The following is an 11,187-nucleotide window of genomic DNA, read 5'->3' on the forward strand; positions in this document are numbered from 1 at the left end:
ATAGAGGAGTTTTTTCCATTTGCCTGTACAATGGCAGTAATTTGCTAGCTCCCGTAAAATGTCGGGGTCGAAAGTGCTGATAGGTGGCCATTTGCAATTACCCTCTAAGGAATATCAGGGCCATTTTTTAGAGCAGAGATGGATGAGTGTGGATAACTTTATGGAAGGCATTAAAGCATGAGGTTGAAGGGCCTCCAATACGCATCCCAGCGGGGATGATGGAGGGATAGATTTGGACGGCTTTCTCCCCATAGCTAAGGCTGTGAAAACACCTGCAAAAAAAAATGTGGCACCTCAAGCCTCCTGAGGACAGCTCCCCGAAAAAGCAAGATGCAGATGGCACAAACACTCAGGACTTGGGAACAGGTGTCTGAGCTCACAAGTGGGGTGCTAGGCGGCCTTGCTGAATGCCTCAAGCTGACGACGGGGACGGCTCCCTGGGCAGGAGGAATGCAGTGAAGGCCAAGCCGTACCGTAGCAGCCTACCGCACCATAGCAGTTGTACGGAGACAAGACAGGAAAGGAATGAAAAAAGAGAGAAAGAAAGATAGTTGGAGACCCTGGGCCCTCAGTAGGCTGAGGGGGCTGGCTAAGGTTAAGCCGTCCCAGACACGGGTTTAGCCAAGGATATAAGCTGGGAGTGAATGCTAGCAAAGGGAATAACCAACCAGGAAGTTTCTTCCGACCCCAGAGAACACCGGGGTTGCCAGGAGCTCAACAGTCAATTCCCGGGTTAAAAGGGGCAGTTAAGCTAGCCGGAAGGGGAAAACTCATGATTAGGAGCCGGTGTTGTTCATGGAGCCTTGCCCAGGCAGATGGAGCACGTGGGTTGTTGTAGAGAGGGTCCTCAGTCCTGATCGTGCCATGGTAGGGTCCGGAGCCCTGGGCGGCGCCTAAAGCCAGAGCCCCGGCCTCGGGTGGAAATCCAGGACAAGCAGATCACTCGAGTTTCGACACCAAATGTTGTTCTTCTTCTTCTGTTGTTGTTCTTCTTCGAAGTCAAAATGAGACATGAGGTACAACTGACCTATGTGCAGAGGTTTATTGCGGGGAGGGTGGAGCGAACAAATGATGTTTCGGCTTTTAAAGGGGACCCCCACGCACGTGAGTCAAACGTTATGTTCTGCGCTTGTGCACAGGGGCCTTTGCGTAGGAGGCTGGGTGCGAGTGCTCCTGGGAAAAGTAGTCTTCCGGGACTGGCGGGTGACACTGTACTCTGTGCCTGCACACAGGAGCCTCCTGGGGAATAACAACTATAATTTCTGCTGGGTCTATACCTGCTAGTTGACGAAGTCTCAGTTTACCTTTTATAGTTAATTCAGAGACCTTTTCTACATAAGTTTTCAATTTTTTACTTGGTTTGTGTGGTAAAAAGATCCATTCTAAAATAGTATCTTCCCTCTGCATTAAAATTCCTGTAGGAGAAATTCTGAATGGCAATATGACTAGAATACAATTAAGAATTGGATCCACCCTATCTACATGTGCCTGCTGTAGTTTTTCCTCAACCGTCGTCAGTTCCTTTTCTGCTTCAGCTGTTAACTCTCTGGGACTGTTCAAATCTTTGTCACCATCTAAGATTTTGTTGAAATGAATCATTAGATCAGGTGTTATCCCAACAGCCAGTCATGGACTGGGAATATCTCCTAACAATCTCTGAAAATTATTAAGAGTCTGTAACTGGTCTCTCCTAATTTGTGCCTTTTGTGTTCTAATTTTCTGTAAACCTATTCTGTAACCTAGGTAATTAACAGAATCTCCTCTTTGAATATTTTTCAGGAGAAATTTGTAATCCCCATTTAGGCAAAATTATCTTTACTTCCTCAAACTATACTTCTTACTTAAGTATTTATGTTTGAATTGGATAGCAAAATGTCATCCATGTAATGGTATGTTATAGATTTAGGGAAGTGCTTACGTATTATTTCCAATGGCTGACTTACAAAGTATTGACACAGGCTGGGGCTATTGAGCATTCCCTGTGGAAGGATAGTCCATTGGTATCTCCTAGTAGGCTGGGAGTTATTATAAGTAGGCATTGTGAAGGCAAATTTTTCTCTATTCTTTGCTTGTAATGGTATGGAGAAAAAGTGATCCTTCAAGTCCAACTATAAGAGGCCATCCTTTGGGTAACAGAGAAGGCAGAGGAAGTCCAGACTGTAGAGGGTCCATAGGTTGAATTACCTTGTTGACAGCCCTTAGATTTATCACCATTCTCCATTTGCCAGATTTCTTTTTTACAACAAACACAAGAGAATTTCAAGGGCTAGTTGGCTCCTTAATATGTCGAGCATTTAATTTCTCCTGTTCCAATTGTTTTAAAGCCTGCAATTTATCTTCAGCTAAAGGCCATTGTGTAACCCATATTGGCTACTCAGTTAGCCATCTTAAAGGTAGGGCTATCGGTACCTCTAAAGATTTGTTAGTTGCTTTATGTTCTCCTACAGCCTGAATGAATGGTGACCTTTGTGCATAGTACTTTATTACATCCTTGTTGTAGGAGCTGCGGGTTGCCCTGCTCCCAGCTGCCTAGCTACCTTATGCCCCAAAATAACAACACACAAACTGTATTCATTTAAACACTGCCTGGCCCAATTCTGTTAATGTGTGTAGCACCGAGGTGAGCTTACCAGGAAGATACTAGCCTACGTCCATCCTGGGTCAGAGCTTCATCGTGTCTACCCCAGAGAGGAGAGGAAATGGCATCTGTCTGAGGCATCTGCTGTTATTCTTCTTTCTGTCTTTCTTCTCTGTGGGGTTAGAGAGTGGAGACGTTACGCGAGACACACGGCAGTGCAGGGTTAGGAAGGAGACACGAACACACGGAAGGCCCACGTGTGTGCACTTTAATGGGGGAGGGGTAACAATAAGTAAGGGATGGGTGGGTGTGCAGAGACGGAATGAGAGAGGGGGAGCGGGGGGCTCGTGGCGACCCATTTTTAACGGGGAACACAAGGGCATCTGGGAGAAATGCCCTGTGCCTTTGTGGCTTCCAGTCCAGGGGAATGCTGGGAGCTGTAGTCTGAAAAAGGAACAACATTTCACCCTCTTGGTTTTATTAAAAAAAATTGGGGGGACTTAAAGGGTAGGGAATGGGGGCATAGCCCAGTCTCTCATGACTGCTTCCTGCTGTCTTTGGGCGTCGAGGGATCCAGGGAGTGTCCAATTATTTTGACGATGTCCTGTTGGCTATGTCCTGTTTGCTGGCATTTTGGGGTGGCTGGATGTCCTGTTGGTTATGTTTTGTCCACTGGTGTTTTGAGGTGGCTGATTGAAGAAATCACATCTGTCTGGCTTTTCCTGAGTAGCTGGGTCATCGTTAAGATGCTGGAAGACAAAAGTCGCATTAATAGAGAGAAAAAAATTAAAGGGGAGAGGAGGTTTGGGAGGAGGTTTGGAAAATTAAAGGGGAGATTTGAGGTGGGGGAGTCTTAGGAGGTCTGGGGTTAAGAATGATAAAAAAAATTAAATGATACTTATTCCGTTAATGATCTGCTTGTGTTTGATTTGTTTAGGTGGGTCGGGCTGGAGTCCTGGAGCTTAAAGAAAGTGTCTTAAAAGAAATAGATTTTAACCGTATATTCCTTAACATTTCAGGGGTCACTGCTGCAGTCAGCGACTGACCTGTTATGTCAAGGAACTTTGTGTCCTTTGGAACTTAAAAGAACAAGGTCCTGTCTGAGTTACCGTGTATGAAGGATTATCTTGAGCTGTGGAGATGAACAGTTTAAGATGTGACAGCTGAATCCAATGAGGAATTCCTTCAAGCTTGGCAGCTGTGGGAGTGAGAAGAATTACTCTGAAAGGACCCTGGCATTTAGGGGAAAGAGGTGAGGGATGTTGGCCTGGAGGTGAGAGTAATACCTTATCTCCTATTTTAACCAGCGGTGGACATGTATTAGCACATGGTTGAGGTAATGAGTGACCTGTGAAGTCCCACAGTTGTTATTCTTAAAAAATATTGGAGGTTCCCCCTCCTGGCAGGCTCACAGAGCAGCAGGAAACTCCAGCGGGTCCCTAGCGGTGCTGGACGCCAGCTCCAGAGTCCGGCACCCGAGCAAGCAGCTACAGTTTCCCACCAGCGGGAGGGCACGAGCTGCGCTGGCGGTGGTGGCGGGTAACAGACATATAAACACAGGAAATAGCCATAAGTATTTTTTAAGGAAGAGGGAGAGAGAAAGAGGGAGAGAAAGAGAGAGAAAAGAGATAAAAGGAGAAAGAGACAGAAAACACGTGCGCATGTCAAGGAAGCAGGAAAGGAAGGGCCCAAGATGGTGGCAGGCAGGTCAGAGGTAATGGGAGTCGGCGTGGCTTATCCCTTAAAGCAACAGGAAAGCACAACATCTGCCTCACTTCCTCTTCTTCCCAGCATTCTGTTCTGTTTAATCCACCCACCTAAAGGCTGGCCTATCAAATGGGCCAAGGCAGTTTCTTTATTAGCCAATGACCTTCCTCCATCACATCCTTCCCAGAATTATGAGTTCCTGAGACTGTAGGAATGTTAATCTGGGTATTCCATGTTGTAGCAGGTCATGGCTCCATAAATTTATTGCAATATCAGCTACATATGACCTTAGCTTTTCTCTTCGACCTTCTGGCCCAATACAGTCAACCCATCTCGTGCTTTAACTCGAGATATGGTTCCAGTTCCTAGTAATTGAACATCTGCCTCTTGAAGAGGCCAATTTGGATGCCAAGATTCTGGAGTGATGATACTCACATCTGCTCCTGTGTCTATCAAGCCAACAATCACAATTCCATTTATATGCACTCTCAGCTTTGGTCTCTGATAATTTATAGAAGTTTGCCAAAATATACGCTTCTTATTTCCTAATTGAATTCTGACTTATCCTCCAAATTTGCATCATTTAGAACCTATCATCTTGTACAGAACCTTCTAGAGTTTTTATTTTCCTGGTGTGACATGTCCTCCACGGTTACTGGGAATGACTGGGCCATATTTGGCTTGGGGGCCTGCAAGAGGCCCCTCAGGGAGTTTCCCGATGGTATCGGGTTGCCTTGTCTGTCTGTTGTTGATCTTCATTCATTCATCCAATGTTGTCCTTTACCATACCTCCTACATATACCTGAAGGCCGAGGTTTCTTATTCCTGCCATTCCCAGATGAAGTGTTATTTCTAGAAATACCTTGACTGCAATCCCTTTTTAGATGTTCAAATTTACCACAATTAAAACATTTGGTAGATTGATGTCCCCTCATTGCTTTGGAAATTGCTTCTCCTACCCAAGATTTGTCATCGTAATTAAAGGTCTGAAAATTCATGGTATGCTGGTTCCATTCATCCATAGGTGCTGATCTAGACCTTAAAGGCCCAATTATCTTTTTGCAGTCTAAGTTTGCATTTTCAAAAGCCAGTGATACAAGAATTAGTCATCTAGCTTCTAGGTCTGTTACTCCTGTGTTCAGAGCCTTAATTAATCTTTGCAAAAAGTCAGTATAGGGTTCTCCTTGTCCCTGCCTAACCCTAGTAGATGGCTCTACCTTTCTTCCTGGTTCTGGTAATCTATCCCAGGCATTTAAGGCTGCCTTGTGGCATAGGGACAATAATTCATCATCATAAAGAGCTTGGACCTGTGGATCAGTGTAAGCTCCTACACCAAGAATTTGATCCTTTGAAACCTCCACACCTTTTGCTCTTCCTTGCTGTTCCATATGTTTGGATTCTTCCCTGAAATAAACTCCAAACATCAAGGAAGGTCCATCTTTGAGGACCGCTGAAGCTAACTGTGAGAAATCATGGGGGATAGCCCTGACATTAGAAGCCCAAGTCCTTATCATTTCCTTAACAAATGTAGAGTGCAAGCTGTAATTAATGATGGCTTGCTTAATTTCCTTTAGGTCATTCGATCCTACTGGCGTCCATCTAGCTTCTTTGGCTCCCTTTGAGCCTTTAAAAGTTGATGCTTTGTCAGAATAAATTACAGGGTATGTCGCTAAAACCCTTAGTAACCCAGTTCTAACAGCTCGTGGTTGCATTGTATCCTGTCCTTGTGCCTTCTTACTCTGTTCACCAGCTCCAATAATTTCTTCAATCATTACAAATCTTTTTATCATTGTCTCTCTGAAATCCTGAATCTTCTGACATGCATGTATTTCTAGTGATTCCACTAAGGTATCCGTTTTTTGGTCCCCATTCCTTACCTGTGATTCCAAGGTCTTAATGTTTCCTTTTAAAGACAATATCTCCTCCTTGAACTGTATGTCATGTAAGTTGCCATCCTGGAGTTATATTCTGTCTGTTACCTTATCAAATCTCTGATAACTACTGAAAGTCAAATTCAACAGCTTGGACCCTTTCAGGTAAGTTCCTAGTACCCTTAGATAAGGAGTCAATTTTGCCTATCATGGTATTAAGCCTATCAATTAATACCACATACTTCCATACTGATATAACATTGAGAAGAAAACTAAAACCCAATAACAAGTAAATTGAGATGCCTCCATAGGCATATAGGCCACTTGTGATTTCTACCAAAGTGGCAGCAAAAGCCGCGGCTAGAGTCCCATTAAAAAAGATACCTGCCATTTTACCTGTCAGCCACCAGATGGTGATGTTTCCGAGTTGCGACTGGAACCGCTGCAGGCGTCACGACAAATCCTGTTTTAAAATCTGCTCTGTTATTTGTTTAAAAACTGGGGAAAATGAGTCAATTGAGAGGTCAGATGTACACAGAGAGAAAATCCAGAGGCCAGGCACAGAGCACAAAAAGTCAGAGAGCTTCTAGTGGCCAATAAACGAGGCAGCCCGGCCCACCGTGGCTGGGCGCACCCGCCCTGCTGCTCTGTTCAATCCAATGCAGAGGGTCGTGACACAGCCACTGCACTGCTGCTGAAGATGCCGAGTGCTGTGGGCCCCATGTCCCTGTGCTGGGATTAAGGGTCACGCTGCTTGCAGTGCTCCCAATCAGTTATGGCGGGGTTGCTGGGACTTCAATTGGAGATGTTTTTCCCTAAGGGGTTTTTAGCTTTGGCAACTGCTTGCACTTGCGCTGTGAGCTCTGTGAGTCGTGTTGCAAGGGGGAACTTAAAAACCTGCTCAGTGTAGATCAAATTAGGCTGGCAGAGACTGTCCATACCTGTGGATCCCCGGAGGCATGGAGGTTACGGCTGAGGGAGGGCTTGTGCCAAGTTGAGCTGGCCCAGCCAAGCTGGTGGCAGGCAGCCGAGCCAGGGAATGGGCGTGCGGGGTGGTTCTAAAACCAAACGCCGGGTGCCAGATAATGCACGAAACAATCCCACACCAGTTTGGACTTAAAGGGGTATTTATTTTAGGGGTAAAACTCACAAAACACCAACAGTCAGGAAAGGAGTCTAGTCTCTGGAGCAGGAGCCGGAACCAAGCACCGGAACCAAGAGAGTGAGCCGAGGCTTGCCGCTCTTTTTTAAAGAGAAATAGACCACACCCCAGTGGGCTGGTATTTCAGCAGCTATTGGCTGAAGGAGCAGAAGGCGCTCCCTCAGCACAGTAGGCTCTTATTTCAGCGGCTGTTGGTAGAAGGATTGGAAGGTGCTCCTGCAGCATGTGTGTGTGTTCATAAAAATGTATCTGGACAAATTTATATATGTGTACACATGTGTATATGCCTATGAAGGCTATAAGAGGAAAATGTGTGTTCTCTACATTTCTCACTGTATTCTTCTTGAGGCAAGTCTCCAAACTCATGACTTTCAGGGCTGACTTGAAGACAGGAAGTCAGAGAGATCATCCTTTATCTGATGTGATATCAGGAGGTCATGGGTGGTGCTAACTTCCAATCCCCTATTGTCATGATGCACAGCATGCATGCTTGCCTCCTGCATCATAATCTAGACACAGACTATATAATTTGAATTACGCACAAATGGAGTCTTCTCCTTTATGCTTTTACTTGATAGTCAAATGTTGGCATTAAGGAGAAGTTTTTCATTTGTTCCCATTCATAGAATCTCACCTGTAGATATTTATAATGTCCTAGAAATGTGACAGTTAGGGCAGAAATTTCCCATGTTGCCCCTATGATTGCAGCCATAGATTTTTTCCTCTTTTCTGCAGGTGTAGTTCAGGATGGTTTGTCCTCCCCTGTGAGCCAGAAGTGAAAAGTAAAATATGTCCCTTGATGATCTTGCACACAAGTGTAGATACCATATCCCAGAGACATATTAGGTAAAAGAAAGACCTTCCTTTTGATCTCCTCAATGGCAAAAGTCAAGGCTACAGTTAATTGGTAGTGGTTGGTATTAATTCTGTGTAGGAGAACTAGGTATCATTACAGAACAATTTTCAATTACCATTGTCTTACAAATGAATACAGTAACTGTCACAAACTAAATGAAAGCTTACCCTTACATTTCCCATATTGAAACCACATCTTGTTATTTGATGGTGTTACAGTATAAGATCAGTTGGAGGTCATAGAATGGGTCGTGATCATATTTAACAGGTTATTTTGAGATTTCTGCCTTTTAATATTAGAAGAATTATTCATAAATTTCCTGTATGAGTATAGAGCAAGAAGACTATCTTCTATTCATGAAGCAGGCAGTCACTACATGATTGTCACAAGGCTTTGTCTTGCAATGTCTATTCTTCTTAAAAGCAATAAATATATTTTGTATGATTCTGGGGATGGGGAATACTTTTGCTGTGGGGAGTCAGAGTGAACTAAGACTTTCTAAGAAACCCTTATGAAAGGAGAGAAGGACATACAGTTCTATGTCCTTGTCCCAGGTTGCACTTGGCTGGAGCCAGTGCAACAGGTAAGTCAAACTTGAGTTTCCTGGCCAGGTCTTCTGCATGAGTTGTGGTTACCATTCCCAGGGCTTCTGGTTCTGAGACTTCCTGTGTTTTCTTTGGCAACATTGTCTACCTTAGTTCTCTGCTTTCTGTGCTCATTTTTCTACTTCAGAAAGACTATGGGATCTGTACTTTTTCACAGACTTGTTAGGCTTAATTCATCAGTTTATTTTAAAATTTTAGGTCCCAGTTATTGCTTTTGTCATTTGTATTTCTCATCCTCATTCCTTGACACCATACCATTTTGTTTTTCGAGACAGGGTTTCTCTGTAGCTTTGGTGCCCATCCCGGAACTAGCTCTTGTAGACCAGGCTGGCCTCAAACTCCCAGAGATCCGCCTGCCTCTACCTCCCGAGTGCTGGGATTAAAGGTGTGCGCCACCACTGCCTGGCCGACACCTTGCTATTTTTGACCACTTTTTAGTTTTTTTCTGGTTCATGTCAATATGTTGTATTTGTATATGATACATGTGCATATATATGCACATGTGTGTATGTGTGTGTTGTGTGTGTATATATGTGGTGTGTACATGTGAATGTGGTGTATATGTGCATATACAGTGTATAAGTGTGGATATATTAGTGTGAGTTTGTGTGTGTATGCATGTGTGAAATATCCAGATATGTCCACAAGCAGAGGCCAGAGGTGAAAGCAAGGCATCTTTTTCTATCAGTGCCTTAAAATAAGGTCGGTCCCTCAGTGAACTTGAAGCTTGTACTTTCAGCTACACTGGTTGCCCAGGAAATTTGTGGTTTCCTCTGCTTTCCTAGCACAGGCACATGCAATTGCACTGTGTTTTACTGTGGGCTTTAGAGATTCTAACTCATGCTTTTCCAGAGTATGTTCCCCACTGACCCATTTCTCCAGCTTGAAGACAAGGTTGAACAAGGATGAACTCACAATCAAGTCAGTCTACTTGTGGAGATGTCTGGCTCACAAATCCTTCATATTATAAACAAGGAAAACAACATGAATTTTTTTCATTCGTTTTGTCTCTTTTAACTTGTTTTCAAGTTATGTCACGACATAGCATGTAATATAGAAATGAACAGATTTTTGATTTGTTTTATAATAAGTGGGTCATTTGGATTATAATTTGGAGTTTTATGTGTGTTCTAACTGCCTTGCATCCTTTCGCCCACATGTGGTTTGCTGGTATCTACAATATACTATCTGATTCTCACATATAATTTGTCATTTCATGTGGTCAGGATATACTCAGATCTGGCATTCCTACGTAATTCTACAGTCTATAGGTAGCCAAGGTATTTATTTGCACTAACTGTGATTTTGAATGTACTTGTTTAACATATTTTACTTTGAGATTTTCATATATTTAGTAATATGTATTTAAATTAATTAATATTATTATTATATATGTACATGGATGGTATAATGTATGCCCACATATATACTGGATGCACACCTGTGAATATTCATGAAGAAGATAGAGGGGGTCATCTTGTGCCCTGTTTGCTCACTCTGCACCTTATTCCCATGACATAGACTCCAGCTGAACTTGGACCTCCTCTGGCAGCCAGTCAGTCTCAGCCACCTTGACTCTGTGTCTCACAGTGCTGGAGTTTCAGGTGCATATCCAAGGACACCAAACTTTAACCTGGGTGCAGGGGATAGGAACTCAGGTCTCATACTTGATGGCGAAGTGGAAGCCATGGAACCAGCTGTGCCACCCACGTGTAGTGCAGCTTCACTTGCCCTCTGCCATCCACATGTGGTCACACTGCCAGTCTGGATAAATGACATCATCTGCAGCATGCTCAGTCGTTGTTTCATTTTTTTCTCTCCTCGAATGACTTAGTTTTCTTGTGCCATATATCATTTTATATTTCTCATTCTAGCCTTTTTACATAGTTTACCTTTTGTGGATTCCTAGTCTTAATATTCTAGATCTATATTTTCTTGTCTGTTAAACTTTAGTTGTCATTATTCACTTCTGATTTAGTATCCAACACTGAAATACTTTTGTTTCCTTTAATTTTGAATTAGAATATAATTATAGCATTTCCCCTTTTCTTTTTTCCTTAGATTTCCCTGTATTTCCCTCCTTGTCCTTTTAATGTATTGCCTTTTATTTATTTTTTAATTTAATGGGATATTTTTTTTTAAAAAAAGCTATCCTATTTTCATTTTACATACCAATTCCAGTTCCCATTCTCTCCCCTCCTCCCATTCCCTCCACCTACACTGTGAAAACATCACCCCATCCACTCCTCAGAATGGGTAAGGAACAATGCTTTGGGGAAGGTCCAAGGCCCTCTCCCTACTCTATCTAGGCTGAGCAAGGTATCCATCCAAAGAGAATGGGTTCCCAAAAAGCTAGTGAATGCAGCAGGGATAAATCTTGGTGCCACTGCCAGTGCCCCACAGTCTGC

The sequence above is a fragment of the Microtus oregoni genome, unplaced genomic scaffold (assembly GCF_018167655.1).
Source record: "Microtus oregoni isolate MIOR12 unplaced genomic scaffold, Mior012 000019F_ref0000042, whole genome shotgun sequence".
Taxonomy (NCBI): Eukaryota; Metazoa; Chordata; class Mammalia; order Rodentia; family Cricetidae; genus Microtus; species Microtus oregoni.